Below are 12,482 nucleotides of genomic sequence, written 5' to 3'. Positions count from 1 at the left end.
CACTCATAGTGACGTGTAAGGAATGAGTCAAGTGGGTAGTATGCAGCAGGACAAATTTTGAGTCCAGTAGCACCTTAAAGACCAACAAAATTTTATTCAAGGCATGAGCTTTCGTGTGTACGCCCACTTCCTCAGATACAATGTCCTCAGAGTAAGGAATGGTTGGCCTTTATTCAGACTCGGTAATTTCAGTTGTTTTCATTGAATCCGATAACTATCCTCAAATATTTAAAGAGTGCCATATATAGGATGGAGCAGAGAGTTGTTCTCTCTTGCCCCAGAAGGATGGACCAGAACCAACGGGATGAAATTAATTCAAAGGAAATTCCGTCTAAACATCTGGAAGAAGTTCCTGACAGTTAGAGCGGTTTCTCAGTGGAACAGGCTTCCTCGGGAGGTGGTGGATTCTCCATCTTTGGAGATTTTTAAACAGAGGATGGATAGCCATCTGACAGAGAGGCTGATTCTGTGAAGGTTCAAGGGGGTGGCAGGTTAGAGTGGATGAACGATAGGGTTGTGAGTGTCCTATATACTGCAGGGGGTTGGACTAGATGACCCAAGAGGTCTCTTCCAACTCTGTTATTCTATGGGGATGTCTGACAGGGATGCCAGCCTCCAGGTGAGACCTGGGGATCCCCTGGAATTACAGCTCATCTCCAGAGTACGAGATATTTTTCCCTGGATAATGTTTTGGACAGTGAACTGTATTGTAGGGTTGCCAACTTTGGGTTGGGAAATTCCTGGAGATGTTGGAGGTGGAGCCGGGAGTGAGTGGGATTTGGGACGGGGAGGGACCTCACCAGAATGTAATGCTGTAATGGAGTCCACCCACCAGGGCAGCCATTTTCTCGAGGGCCTGGAGATGAGCTGTAAGACTAGGGGTTCCCCAGGTCCCACCTGGGGACTGGCATCCCTATAGTGTTGTGCCCCACTGAGATCCTCCATCCCCCCCTCCCCCCAGGCTCCAACTCCAGGAATTTCTGAGTCTGGACCTGGCAGCCCTAAAGAGGCTTGGAAATTGGGAAACAGAGTCAGCTTTCTAGAATTAAAAGTGCAGCAGAAGGAGACACTGAAGGGTTTCTTTGAAAGGATTTGAACTCTGGCTCCTGCCTCCCTCCCCCACAAACGATTTCTTTTTTAAAGACGTCAAGTCCTTAAAAATAAAAGTTTGGCACAGACTCGCGCTCCTGCGTTGTCCGAAAAAGAAAAGGGTTTTCCTCCCCGCCCGCGTCGTTCTTTCGCCTTCCCTTTCCCTCGAACAGTGAACCGTAAAACTAATTGACCAGGAGGAGGCGGGGGGAAAGAGGGAAGAGCGGAGGCGCTGGGAACTTCGCGACGGAGACAATGGAAGCGTCGGAGGGAGGTGCGCGCGGGCCCGGGAATAGCCGTGGAGCGTCTGCCGGTTCGAATCCGCCGCTGTCCACACGCTGGGAGTGGCTGGAAGGGAGTGGATCCGGAGCTGTCCAGGGGGTTGGCGTGGCTTTTCGCAACGGCCTCTCGCCCGCTCCCAAGCGCGGAATCAAAGACTTAGTTATTTTCTGCGGTTTTCCCCCGTTTGGGATTTGAATTTTTTTTTTTTTAGGGAGTGTGTGTGCGTTTCCTTCTTGCAATTGCATGGAAAGCGGAAGGAGCCGCCCGAGAGAGAGAAAACTGGAATTTTGCAGGCAGTTCGGTGGCTGGGGAGAAGAAGGCCAGAAAGGAACAAAAGCCAGCGGAGGGGAAATAAAAGGGAGCGCCTACTGCTGCATTCTCCTCGCGAGCCGGAAAGCAAGGGGATCGGGGCCGCTGCTGGCAGGCTGCAATGGTAATTCGGAGCGAGAGCGTTTTCGCTTGCTCTTTTGTTTCTTTCTGCGGGCGTGCAGGAGTCGGATCGAGTCAGAGTTTGGCGAACCAGGGGGGCGCTTCCTTCCTGCGGGGTCCCCTCGCTGGGTGGGGGAGCCCGTACGAGAGGCGCTGCTTGGCCAGAGGGGTGCGATTTCAAGGGGAGGGGGGTGGGCTACTGAATCGTCGCCCCCCCTCCCACCGCACTCCGAGGGCAGGGCCGCTGGAAAGCCTGGGATTTGCTTGTGAAACCTGGCCAGGGACGGATTAGGTGGCGATCGCGGTGCAAAGCGATCGCGGGGGTGGGTGGGTGGGTGTGTGGCTGGGGGGGGGGGGTCAGGCTGGGAAGGGAGGCGCGGGGGGGGGGGAAGGCTGGTTGGTGGCTGCACTATAATGGCCCACCTCTGCGAAGGGAGGAAGGGCGAGCGAGCCAGAAGGCGTGGAAGGGATGCCTGCGCCTTTCGCCCTCTCGGCCGCACTTGGCCAAGCCCCGGGGCGCGTTCGGTGCGGGGCGGACAGGTGGGCGACGTTCCCCGTGCCGGGCGCCCCCTTTTGTGCGGGCCAGCAACGCGACGGGCCGTCCGGCGGGAGCCCCGAGTGGCACGGTGGCGTTTCTTCCCGGGGCTGGGCTTTGATTGCCGGGTTTCGCGGGCGGGAGGGGAAAGGGGGCGGCGGCGGATTCCGGAATGCCGGCTCGAGGACACCTTGCACGGGTGGGTGGCTGGAGGGGGACCCGCGTGCGCATCGCTTGTGCATCGCTTGTGCAAATGTGCTCCCCGTGCGCCGCCGGCTCTGTGCAGCCCCGCAAGGCTGGGAGGGGGGCTGCTAGTGGGGGGGGGGGTCTCTTGCCGCGCCGGCCTCCCCAGGTGTCGCGTCGACAGGGAAGATGGCTGCCTTGGCGTCGTGCCTGCCCGGGGCCGTTGGACCCGGTGGCCTTGGCAGCCAGAGGTGGGGCTGGGGAGGGCCGGGGGCTGGCGCTGGGGAGCCGGGCAGGGCGAGGAGCCTCCTTCCGAGGGAGCTTCCGGGCGGGGGGTGTGCGAGGCTGGTCTCTTTGTGTGCCTGGCGACGGAGGGCCGGAGGAAGGCGCTTCGGGGCAGGGAAGGTGCCCCATTTCTCCCCATCTGGGTCGCGCCTGTTTGGGCGGGAGGGTCTGTTTGGATCAGCGGCCTGGGCGGCCAAATGGCCTGGGGCTGGTGGCCAAATCGCCTGTTGTGGGTCCCCTCCTCCAGATTTTGGGCCGCCTGGCTAGAAGCCACCTGTCCCTTGGGTAACCAAGCGCCTTCTCTGTCAAAAAGCTGATGGGCGCAGCTGCCGTGTCTCAGGGCCTTGTAGCAGTGAGTTCCACAGGTTGATAGTGTGTGGAGTCTGGAAGGACTAACCTTGTTTAGGAACCTGCTGCGGGCATCTGCTCTGTTTGAAGGTTTACTGAACCACTGCCCAAACCTTTGTGTCCACTCCCCCCCCCCCATCAAAAGCTGTACCGGTTGAATATTTCTGGATGGTGTATAAAAAACGGGAGTTGCCTCTTGATCCGAGCTCCTTCCTTGCATTTTTCTTTGCCCTTTCAGAGGGTTTTGTTGTTCTGATCTGTATGCAAAGCGCAACCTTAAATTGTCTCTGCATTGTTCCACGTTCCCTTTCTGGGATGGGAAATAAAATGTCTTCTGAAAACACGTGGAAACATTTTTATTCATGTTCCCCTTCAGGCATGTGTAGTAATTGTGGAGGAGGAGGAGGAGGAGGAGGAGGAGGAGGAGGGGAGAATTGCTTAATCACAAATGTTTGCTGAGTTGGACTGGGATTCTTCCCAGCTCTGGGGCCCGATCCTTCTGATTTCCTTTTTCTTGGCGTCCCCTTCTACAAGCCTACCTCTGCCTTTGTGTGTGTGTGCGTGCCAGCCCAGGATCTCGCTGTCTTGAGTTTTAATTAAGGGATGACTTCACTCTAGAGAGGTGATTTGTTCCAGGCCTGTCTGGATCGTTTAATTTGGATTGCCACCAGAGGAGGTGCGGTCTCTACGCTAACACTTTCTCCGTGGGTGTTGAAAGACATATGCTGAAAAGAGAAGCCCTCGTGGGAAGTCTCCTCATCATCTCAGAGTCTTAGACGTTTGCCTTTTTTATCGGAGAGGGGTGGGGCACTACACGTGCTCAAGAGGCGGCCCTGTCTCTACCGCTTCACGGGTTTTGGATCTGTTAGGCATTGGACACAGCCCAAAGATGACCTCTGACACATAGGAATGCTAGCCTCCAGGTGGAATCTGGCGATCCCACAGAATTACAACTCATCTCCAGACTACAGAGATCAGTTCCCTTGGAGAAAATGGCTACTCTGTACGGTGGACTCTATGGTATTGCACTATAGAATCATAGAGTTGGAAGGGGCCATACAGGCCATCTAGTCCAACCCCCTACTCAACGCAGGATCAGCCCTAAGCATCCTAAAGCATCCAAGAAAAGTGTGTATCCAACCTTTGCTTGAAGACTGCCAGTGAAATCTTCAGTGAAGTCCCTGTCCTCCCCAAGTGACCAAATATAAAAAGGTATCCCCTGTGCAAGCACCGAGTCATGTCTGACCCCTGGGGTGACGCCCTCCAGCATTTTCATGGCAGACTCAATACGGGGTGGTTTGCCAGTGCCTTCCCCAGTCATTACAGTGCAAATTACTGCTTAGCTTCTGTGAAAACTTCCTAGGTGGCTGGGCTCAGGGATTGAGGTGGGGGTACATAAGTTTACTGTTTCAGACCAAAGAATCTTGTTTCTTGTAATGTCCATACTGATATTCCCAGTAAGGGAAGGCTGGAAGACAGGTAGCCTTTCCTCTTGTTTCCCCCTGTCAGCTGGGGTAGACTACTTGTGAATATGGCGGTTTGATTTAGCCATGATGCCAGCAACTATGCCCTGACCTATTCTCTGAAGGTATCAGGACCTTTTGGAATCATAGAGTTGGAAGGGGCCACACAGGCCATCTAGTCCAACCCCCTGCTCAACGCAGGATCAGCCCAGAGCATCCTAAAGCATCCAAGAAAAGTGTGTATCCAACCTTTGCTTGATGTGAGGGGGGGCTCACCACCTCCTTAGGCAGCCTGTTCCACTGCTGAACTACTCTGACTGTGAAATTTTTTTCCCTGATATCTAGCCTATATTTTAAAAACCAGTGAGGCCATTCTGGCATCTTGTGGCAGTAAGTCATTCAAGCAAGCGCCTTTTCCCATAGATGCTTTCTTGCTGTTGCTAGTGTGGAATATTTTGGGATGGAAGATGAAGTTCAACGAGATGTGAACATGCTGGAAAAGTGAGCAAATGAGAACAAGATGCAGTTCAATAAGAATAAGGGCGGAGTTCCACGTCTGAGTCACAAAAATGAGAAGAATGCCTGCTGGATGGGAAGTATACTTCTGGGTAGCCGTGTCTGAACAAAACGTTAGGATACTGGTAGACTGTAAGCTACATATGAGCTGGCAGTGTGATGCAGGGACAAAGAAGGCAAATGTAGTCTTGGGCTGTCTCAAAAGAGGCATATCAAAATTGCAAGGTATGTCGCATTAGTCTGACTGCACTTGGAGTACTGTGTGCAGTTCTGAAGGTCGAAAAGGATGTGGATAAAATTGAGAGGGGAGCAATGAAGATGACCAGTGGCCACCAAGCCCTCTGAGGAAAGGCTGAGGGACTTGAGAATGTTCAGCCTGGAGAGGAGGAGGCTGAGAGGGGACATGATGGCTCTCTTTAGGTATTTGAAAGGTTGTCACTTGGAGAAGGGCAGGGAGTGGTTCCTGTTGGAAGCAAAGGATCGGACCTGCAGAGATGGGCTTAAACTACATGGTACCGGCTAGATACCAGGGAAAAATGTTTTCAGAGTCAGAATAGTTCAGCAGTGCAATTGGCTGCCTAGGGAGGAGGTGAGCTCCCCCTCACTGGTGGTCTTTAAGGAGCAGCTGGACAGATGCCTATCCTGGATGCTTTCCTGCACTAGACGGCCTCTCTGGCCCCTTCCAACTTTATGATTTTATGGTGCTTTAGTTCCAGCAGCCACTGGATTGGGCAAGTGTTTTCCCAAATGGTAACACTGGTTCCCCACTGAGGTACACCAAGCTTGAACCCATGAGGTCCCTTCTAATTCTATTATTCTATTATTCTATTATTCTTTTACTGAAAAGGTCTGGAAAGGACGTTCTATAATGAACCTGATTTTGCTGAGTTTTATGGAGCGGTTACAGCCGTCTTGGGCCAAATCAGAGGCTTGATCCACCGTGACTCCCTCTGCAATTGTTTTTAGTAAATGCAATCTGCTGTGGCCCCTGATAGTGTCTTCCGTCAGAATCTCTTTCCCATCCAACTGAGATCTTTTATCAGCAGATGCCAGGGGCTGCCTGTAGGATTTAATCCAGGATGATGGGGCACCATGTGCCAAACACTTTTTTCAGTTTTCCACCTGGCAGGTGATGGTACTAGAGCTGGCAGATCATGTCTGACTGGATGGGTTGGGAACTATTCTGGCTGGCTCTCCTAAAGCAATTTGGAATCCGTCAACTGTGCAGTTCATAAGGAGATAAGAAAATGTAGGCCCTGGTTCTCACAGAGGAGGCTGACCTGCACAGGGAAAACTAACCTTTTTTTCTTTTTCGATTCAGTTATACCCTTGGCTTTCCCCCCATTGGGGACCCTAAGTGGCTTACATAATTCTCCTTTCCATTTTATCCTCACAACAACCCTGTGAGGTAGGTTAGGCTGAGTGACTGGCATAAGGTCACTGAGCGCGCTTCCATAGCAAAGGTGAGCATTCAGACCTGGGTCTTCCAGATTCTAGATTGATAGTGTTTCCCATACACCACATTGGCTCTAACCCGTGTCATGTATTATTACTTATTCACAGAATTCAGCTTTCTGGAGGTGGTTAAAAACAGAGCCTCATAAAAAGTGCTGCTTAAAGCCAAAACTAAAATAACGGCTATAAAACAAAAGACACAGCCGTTAAAAGACAGGGTAGGAAGTGGAAGTCCCTGAGAGCAGGGGTAGTCAACCTGTGGTTCTCCAGATGTTCATGGACTACAAATGCTGGCAGGGGCTCATGGGAATTGTAGTTTATGAACATCTGGAGGACCACAAGTTGACTACCCCTGCCTGAGAGAATGGCAAGTTTACACCTGCCTGTGGAAGGCCATGGGAGAAAGGGACAGATGAACATCCCTGAGGAGAGAGGTCCATAATTTTGGTGCCACGCCTGAGAAGGCCCTTTCTCTGCTTGCTGCCTGCTTAAACCCCAAAACACGGACACCTAAAATGACCTTAGAAGATGACTGCAGCAGTTGCGTTGGTTGGCACGGGAATAAACACAGCCGAGTTCTTTTTGTGTGGATTTGTGGGTGTGCTTGTCAGATCGTCCCACACCTGCCGTCTGATGTGGGGCGGCCCCACCTCAGAAGGGACCGCATCTTAGAAATGGTTTCTGTGGGCAGGCCTTTTTCAATTGGGTGATGATATCAGTATAAATACAGCTGCCAGTCTAGCGGGGAGTCTGTTAGGCTGGTTTCCAGGCCTTCCGTTTTATGTTTTTGTGTGTGTGCATGTGTGCTTTTTTCCCTTCCTGGTTGGATGATCTGAAGATAATGAGGTGGCTGTCGGCAGCCCCTCGGTCAAGTGTTTTGGTTTACCAGAACAGTCTGTAGGAGGGAGGGAGGGATGGTGTGTGTGTGTGTGTATGTGTGGGGAGGGGGTTGTGGGCCACTGTGTGGGAGACCTTGGAGCTGCAGATGGCCTGTCGGCGCTGATCAGCCTACAAATGACCGTGAGGCAGAAGGGGGGGGGGGAGGTGACTGATCCCCTTCACTGGCAAACCGTTCTGTGTTTTCTTTTTGGAAACTGAGATAATGGTTGTCAGGGAGTGAGGAATTCCACCTGTCTTTAAAGGAAAGGGAAGAGGAGGGGGGGAGGACCCCAAATAGCTTTCAGTTCTGTGACCTGGAGAATGTGGGCCTTTATTTTGGTGGGGGGGAGGGTGATCTAAAGCCCTTGACTTCATGCTAATCTGCATAATTTGCTGTTGTAATTACAACAAAGAGTCTTGGGGGCACCTTGGAGGGATTTTATTTGTTCAAGAAGCTTTTGTGGACTGGCGCACAAGACGAATCGAGCAAAGCCTGCAAGTGTTTATGCCTCTACCCACTGGGAGGCTTGGATCATGTGGATCCGTTTTGGGCATTCCCCCCTCCCCATCCTGGATAAAAGAGGCGGGCTTATTGTGCCAGGGGAGGGCTTCTTGTGAAAGCCCAACTGTTAGCCAAGTGAAACCACAGTGCCCAATCCTGAGTTTTAAAGGTCCCGCCGTACATTTAGCGTGGTGCCGTCTTAATACCGTGTTGCTGTCCCGATCCTATTTTTAGCCGCTGCATCTATGACAGAGACCATCAGTCTATAAAGGTCAGTATCGCTGACCTAGCTGGTTGCCGCTCCCCAGGGCCTTGGGTCTTTCCTATCATCTGCTTCCTACTCTTTTAACTGGAAATTCCAGGGATCAAACGTGAGATTGTAAAAGTGCAAAGCAGATGCTCAGTCGCTGAGCCATGGGGTTTGCCCTGTGGGATCTATGGGCCTTTTTGCAGTCTCTCTGGAACGAATAACCTGCTTTCCAGGATGGTTGTCAGGAAAAAGTGAAGAGAGGAGAATTGTGTGTCACCCTAAGTGCTCTGGGGAAAGGGCAGGATAATGCAGTCGATGGACCCACAGACCCACTTAGACTGTTTTGCCTTTCTAAGCTTTTGTTGGGATCCTCCCATGTCTTTAAAAGCCTCAGAATCTTTGGGGTAGCCGAATGACCTTTGGGGATCTGGGGCACAAAACAATTTCGGTCGGGCACTGGGAGAGGACTTCCCGGAGAATGGTAGCTCTGATTGGATAAGGATACAAGCAAAAGGGAAATAGAAAGACATGTAGAAGACTTGGTTACCCCTTTAAAAACATTTGTTTTGTTTTTGAAGCTGCTTTGACCAAAAGTGCTGAAATTGATCAGACCTTCTTTCCTGCTGTCTAGTCTGCTTCCCTCCCAGCAGGTACTGTACATTTCTGACCCTTCACTTAAAAGAAAATAAAAAGGTGCTGCTTTGACCAAGAGTGGTGAAATTGACTGGCTTGCCAATGGTCTAGTCTAGGGGTAGTCAAACTGCGGCCCTCCAGATGTCCATGGACTACAATTCCCATGAGCCCCTGCCAGCATTCGCTGGCATGGGCTCATGGGAATTGTAGTCCGTGGACATCTGGAGGGCCGCAGTTTGACTACCCCTGGGTCAATTTCACCCCTCCAGCCTTTACATTTCTTAGAACAGGAGTAGTCAACTTGTGGTCCTCCAGAGGTTCATGGACTACAATTCCCATGAGCCCCCTGCCAGCAAATGCTGGCAGGGGGCTCATGGGAATTGTAGTCCATGAACATCTGGAGGACCACAGGTTGACTACCCCTGTCTTAGAAGATCCACAGATGTGTTGACTGGGTCCACTGACACATTTAAGATGGGCACCCTGTGGTTTCTTTGCAGAGAGAAGAGAGGCAGCTGTACCAGTTGAGTACCCTTGCAGTGGCTCAGGAGCGTGTTATACAGGAGGGTTTAAAGGAAGCAGAAGGAAGGACATTTGCTGCCTACAGGACCTAGGCAGGCCGTGGGCTCTCTCCTCCCCCTCTGCTGGTCTCGCTGCTGGTCTGAAGGCATCCTTGCCTCTGGTTGGAGTGTTTCTCACACTCTCCGCAGGTGGTGGAGGTGGCTGTGATGCAGTGGCCGTCAGGCGGACGTGCCGCATTGTGCAAACCCAGCTAGGCATGCTCATTTGTTTTAAGCCGTAGAAAATCCTGCTTGCAAGCTCCATCGACCAGCCCTGCCTGGTGGCTCCAGATGGCCTTCCTTGGAGGCCCAGAGGGGACGTGACGGAGCAGTTTCTTGGTCTTGTCATCGATGGTCGTTGGGGTTTGCAGAGCAGTGTAGGCTGCTGTCCACCCACTTATCCAACGAACGACCAATTTGGAGATTTTCCTGTTGCTGTTATTACCAATATGCAAAAGGGGGGTGGGTAGGTGGGTGGGGGTGGAAGCATGTGCAAAGAAGAAAGAGGCAGCAGCTTCATTTCTGGACAGGCAGCTTGCATGGCGGAAGAGGCTGGTGTCTTGCTTGTGCCTGGGCTAGCAGTCTGATTTTGTTTCCAAGTTCTGCCCCTTTCATTGGTAGACTAACAGTGCAGTCTTAGGCAGTTTCTTCCCAGTGAGTTTAGACCAGGGGTACTCAAACTGTGGCCCTCCAGATGTCCATGGACTACAATTCGAATGCTGGCAGGGGTTCATGGGAACTGTAGTCCATGGACATCTGGAGGGCCGCATTTTGATTACCCCTAGTTTAGACTAAGTCAACTTGGCTCCAGATTGCACAGTTCGTCCAGCACTTGTGGTGCCGACTGGCAAACACTCTCCATGGTTTCAGGATAAGATCTTCCAGCTGTCCAAGATGCATACATTTCCAGAGATTCAACCCTGCACCAGTTCGGCTTTCGGGGATCCATTTGGGGAAATGCAGAGCGGATCGTCATCTGCTGAGCTGGGGATGAATCTGCCTCTTGATGTTAAGAAGAGCTGAAGATGGTTTTTTATAACCTGTTTTTCACAACCCAAAGGCATCCCAAGGCAGCTTACAAACAATTTTCCTCTCCCCACAACAGACACCCTGTGAGCTAGGTGGGGCTGAGAGAACTGTGAGATAACTGTGACTAGCCCAAGGTCGCTAGGTGGGGCTGAGAGAACTGTGAGATAACTGTGACTAGCCCAAGGTCACCCAGCTCGCTGCATGTGGAGGAGTGGGGAATCAGACCCGGCTTTCCAGATCAGGCCACCATCTAGCTCCCAGCATTCTTTTCTGAACGGCAGTGGTTGTTGTCCAAGGGATATAGCTATGCACCCTGTGGTTTCTTTCTTACAAAGAAGAAGAGTTGATTTTTATACCCTGCTTTTCTCCATCTTAAGGCTTAAAGTCTTCTCAAAGCACCAGTAAAACTGGCCTCAACCAGGGTCAGGGCCTTTTCGACTGTGGCCTTGGCTTGGTGGAACACTCAGCCCCTACGGGACCATAAGCCAGGTGTAGTCAAATGCTGGCAGGGGCTCATGGGAATTGTAGTCCATGGACATCTGGAGGGCCGCAGTTTGACTACCCCTGCCTTAAGCTATTCTGCAGGGCCTGCAAGACAGAGTGGTTCAGCCAGGCCAGGGGTTTCTTGAGGGCCCTAGAAGGATTTGCCAGATGGGTGGGAGTTAATTAATTTTAATATATTTTTAGAATCTGTTAACGTTTATAGGTCAGTTGACCATATGTGGTCATCAGCCTGCCCCCCCCCCCCATGTCAAATGATAGGCCTGGAGGAGGTGGGAAGGGGAGGGACCCTGGGTGAGCATGGACACAGGGGCCCCAGGTGGGTGTGTCCGCAGCGATGCTTCCCCAGCCATATTCTGCACTATTGTGCCACTTCTGGGGCTTCGAGAAGCCTGAAGGATGTTTCAGAGGTCTCTTGATGGTAAAAAAGTTGAGAAAGACTGTGCCAGGCTTCTGGTTGAGGCCCGGAAAGAGCATCAAGATAATGCTGGCCTCCCTGTCTGAAATCCACCCAACAAACAAAACCCTCCCAAGAACTGGTCACCCCTCTCCTCAGCAAACTTTTAATTCTGGGTAGCGGCAGCAGCTTTTAAGTGGTTTTAAGCTTTAAGTTATACGTTTACATGTTTATTCGGTATACTTAATTTATCTGTATTTAAATTTGATGTGATCTGCCCAGAGCCCCCAGGGAAGGGGGGAATGCAAGTGTAATTATAAATAAAATTCCTCCTCCAACAGCAGGCACCTTGTGAGGTCAGTGGGATTGGGAGATTTCTAAGAGAACTGTGGCTGGGCCAAGGTCACCCAGTAGGCTTCATGTGGAGGAAGAGCAGGGAATCAGACTCGGCTCTCCTGATTAGAGTCCACCACTCTTAGCCATGATTCTGTGACTTCTGGTTCACATGGAACCATATCCTCTGCTTATGTTTCATAGAATCATAGAATTGGAAGGGGCCATAGAAGCCATCTAGTCCAACCCCCTGCTCAATGCAGGATCAGCCCAAAGCGTCCTAAAGCATCCAAGAAAAGTGTGTATCCAATCTTTGCTTGAAGACTGCCAGTCTTCCAAAATAAGCTTGTTATAATAAGAAATATGAGAAATAAAAGTGTTTTTTAAAATGTGCAGCAATGTGGTAAATGCCCAGGAGAAACTCAAGTTCTGGCAGGATATTAGAAATGAAGGAATCAGCATTCAGTGGCTACTATATTAGCAGGGGGATTGTAGTCCATGAACATCTGGAGGACCACAGGTTGACTATCCCTGATATTATCAATCAGTTGCAAGACTAAAGCAGATCATCAACATAGAAGGTGGAGCTTCAAGAGAGATGACTGAGCAGCTGATTACAAAACAAAAACATCATTTAGTATGGTGGATATACAAGCTATTACTACAGTTTGATGCAAAAGAAGTAAACATGTTTGATTAAATGGATGCAGAATTTTAGAGAGCAAATATTTACGCACCAATGGAAAAGTTCACAGTTCACAAGTTGGTATAAAATATTCTTCAGATCGTATATTACTCCAAAAGATATTGAGA

At 51.0% G+C, this 12,482-nt stretch overlaps 1 protein-coding gene across 2 annotated transcripts in view; it reads left to right on the top strand.

The window, feature by feature from the left end:
* Positions 1-1,354: 1,354 nt before the first annotated feature.
* Positions 1,355-12,482, top strand: part of VANGL2 (VANGL planar cell polarity protein 2) — a 59,400-nt gene continuing 48,272 nt past the window's right edge. The window contains exon 1 of one of the 2 annotated variants that reach the window (XM_077325673.1): positions 1,355-1,804. The gene's annotated coding sequence lies outside the window, so the exon portion shown is untranslated. Of the gene's footprint in view, positions 1,805-2,230; positions 2,341-12,482 lie in introns of those variants that run through there. The other variant, XM_077325682.1, reaches the window with a different exon arrangement.

Source organism: Paroedura picta, chromosome 1 (genome assembly GCF_049243985.1).
Source record: "Paroedura picta isolate Pp20150507F chromosome 1, Ppicta_v3.0, whole genome shotgun sequence".
Classification (NCBI taxonomy): Eukaryota; Metazoa; Chordata; class Lepidosauria; order Squamata; family Gekkonidae; genus Paroedura; species Paroedura picta.
The sequence above is the reverse complement of the archived record's forward strand: the minus strand, read 5'-3'. Positions and strand labels throughout refer to the sequence as shown.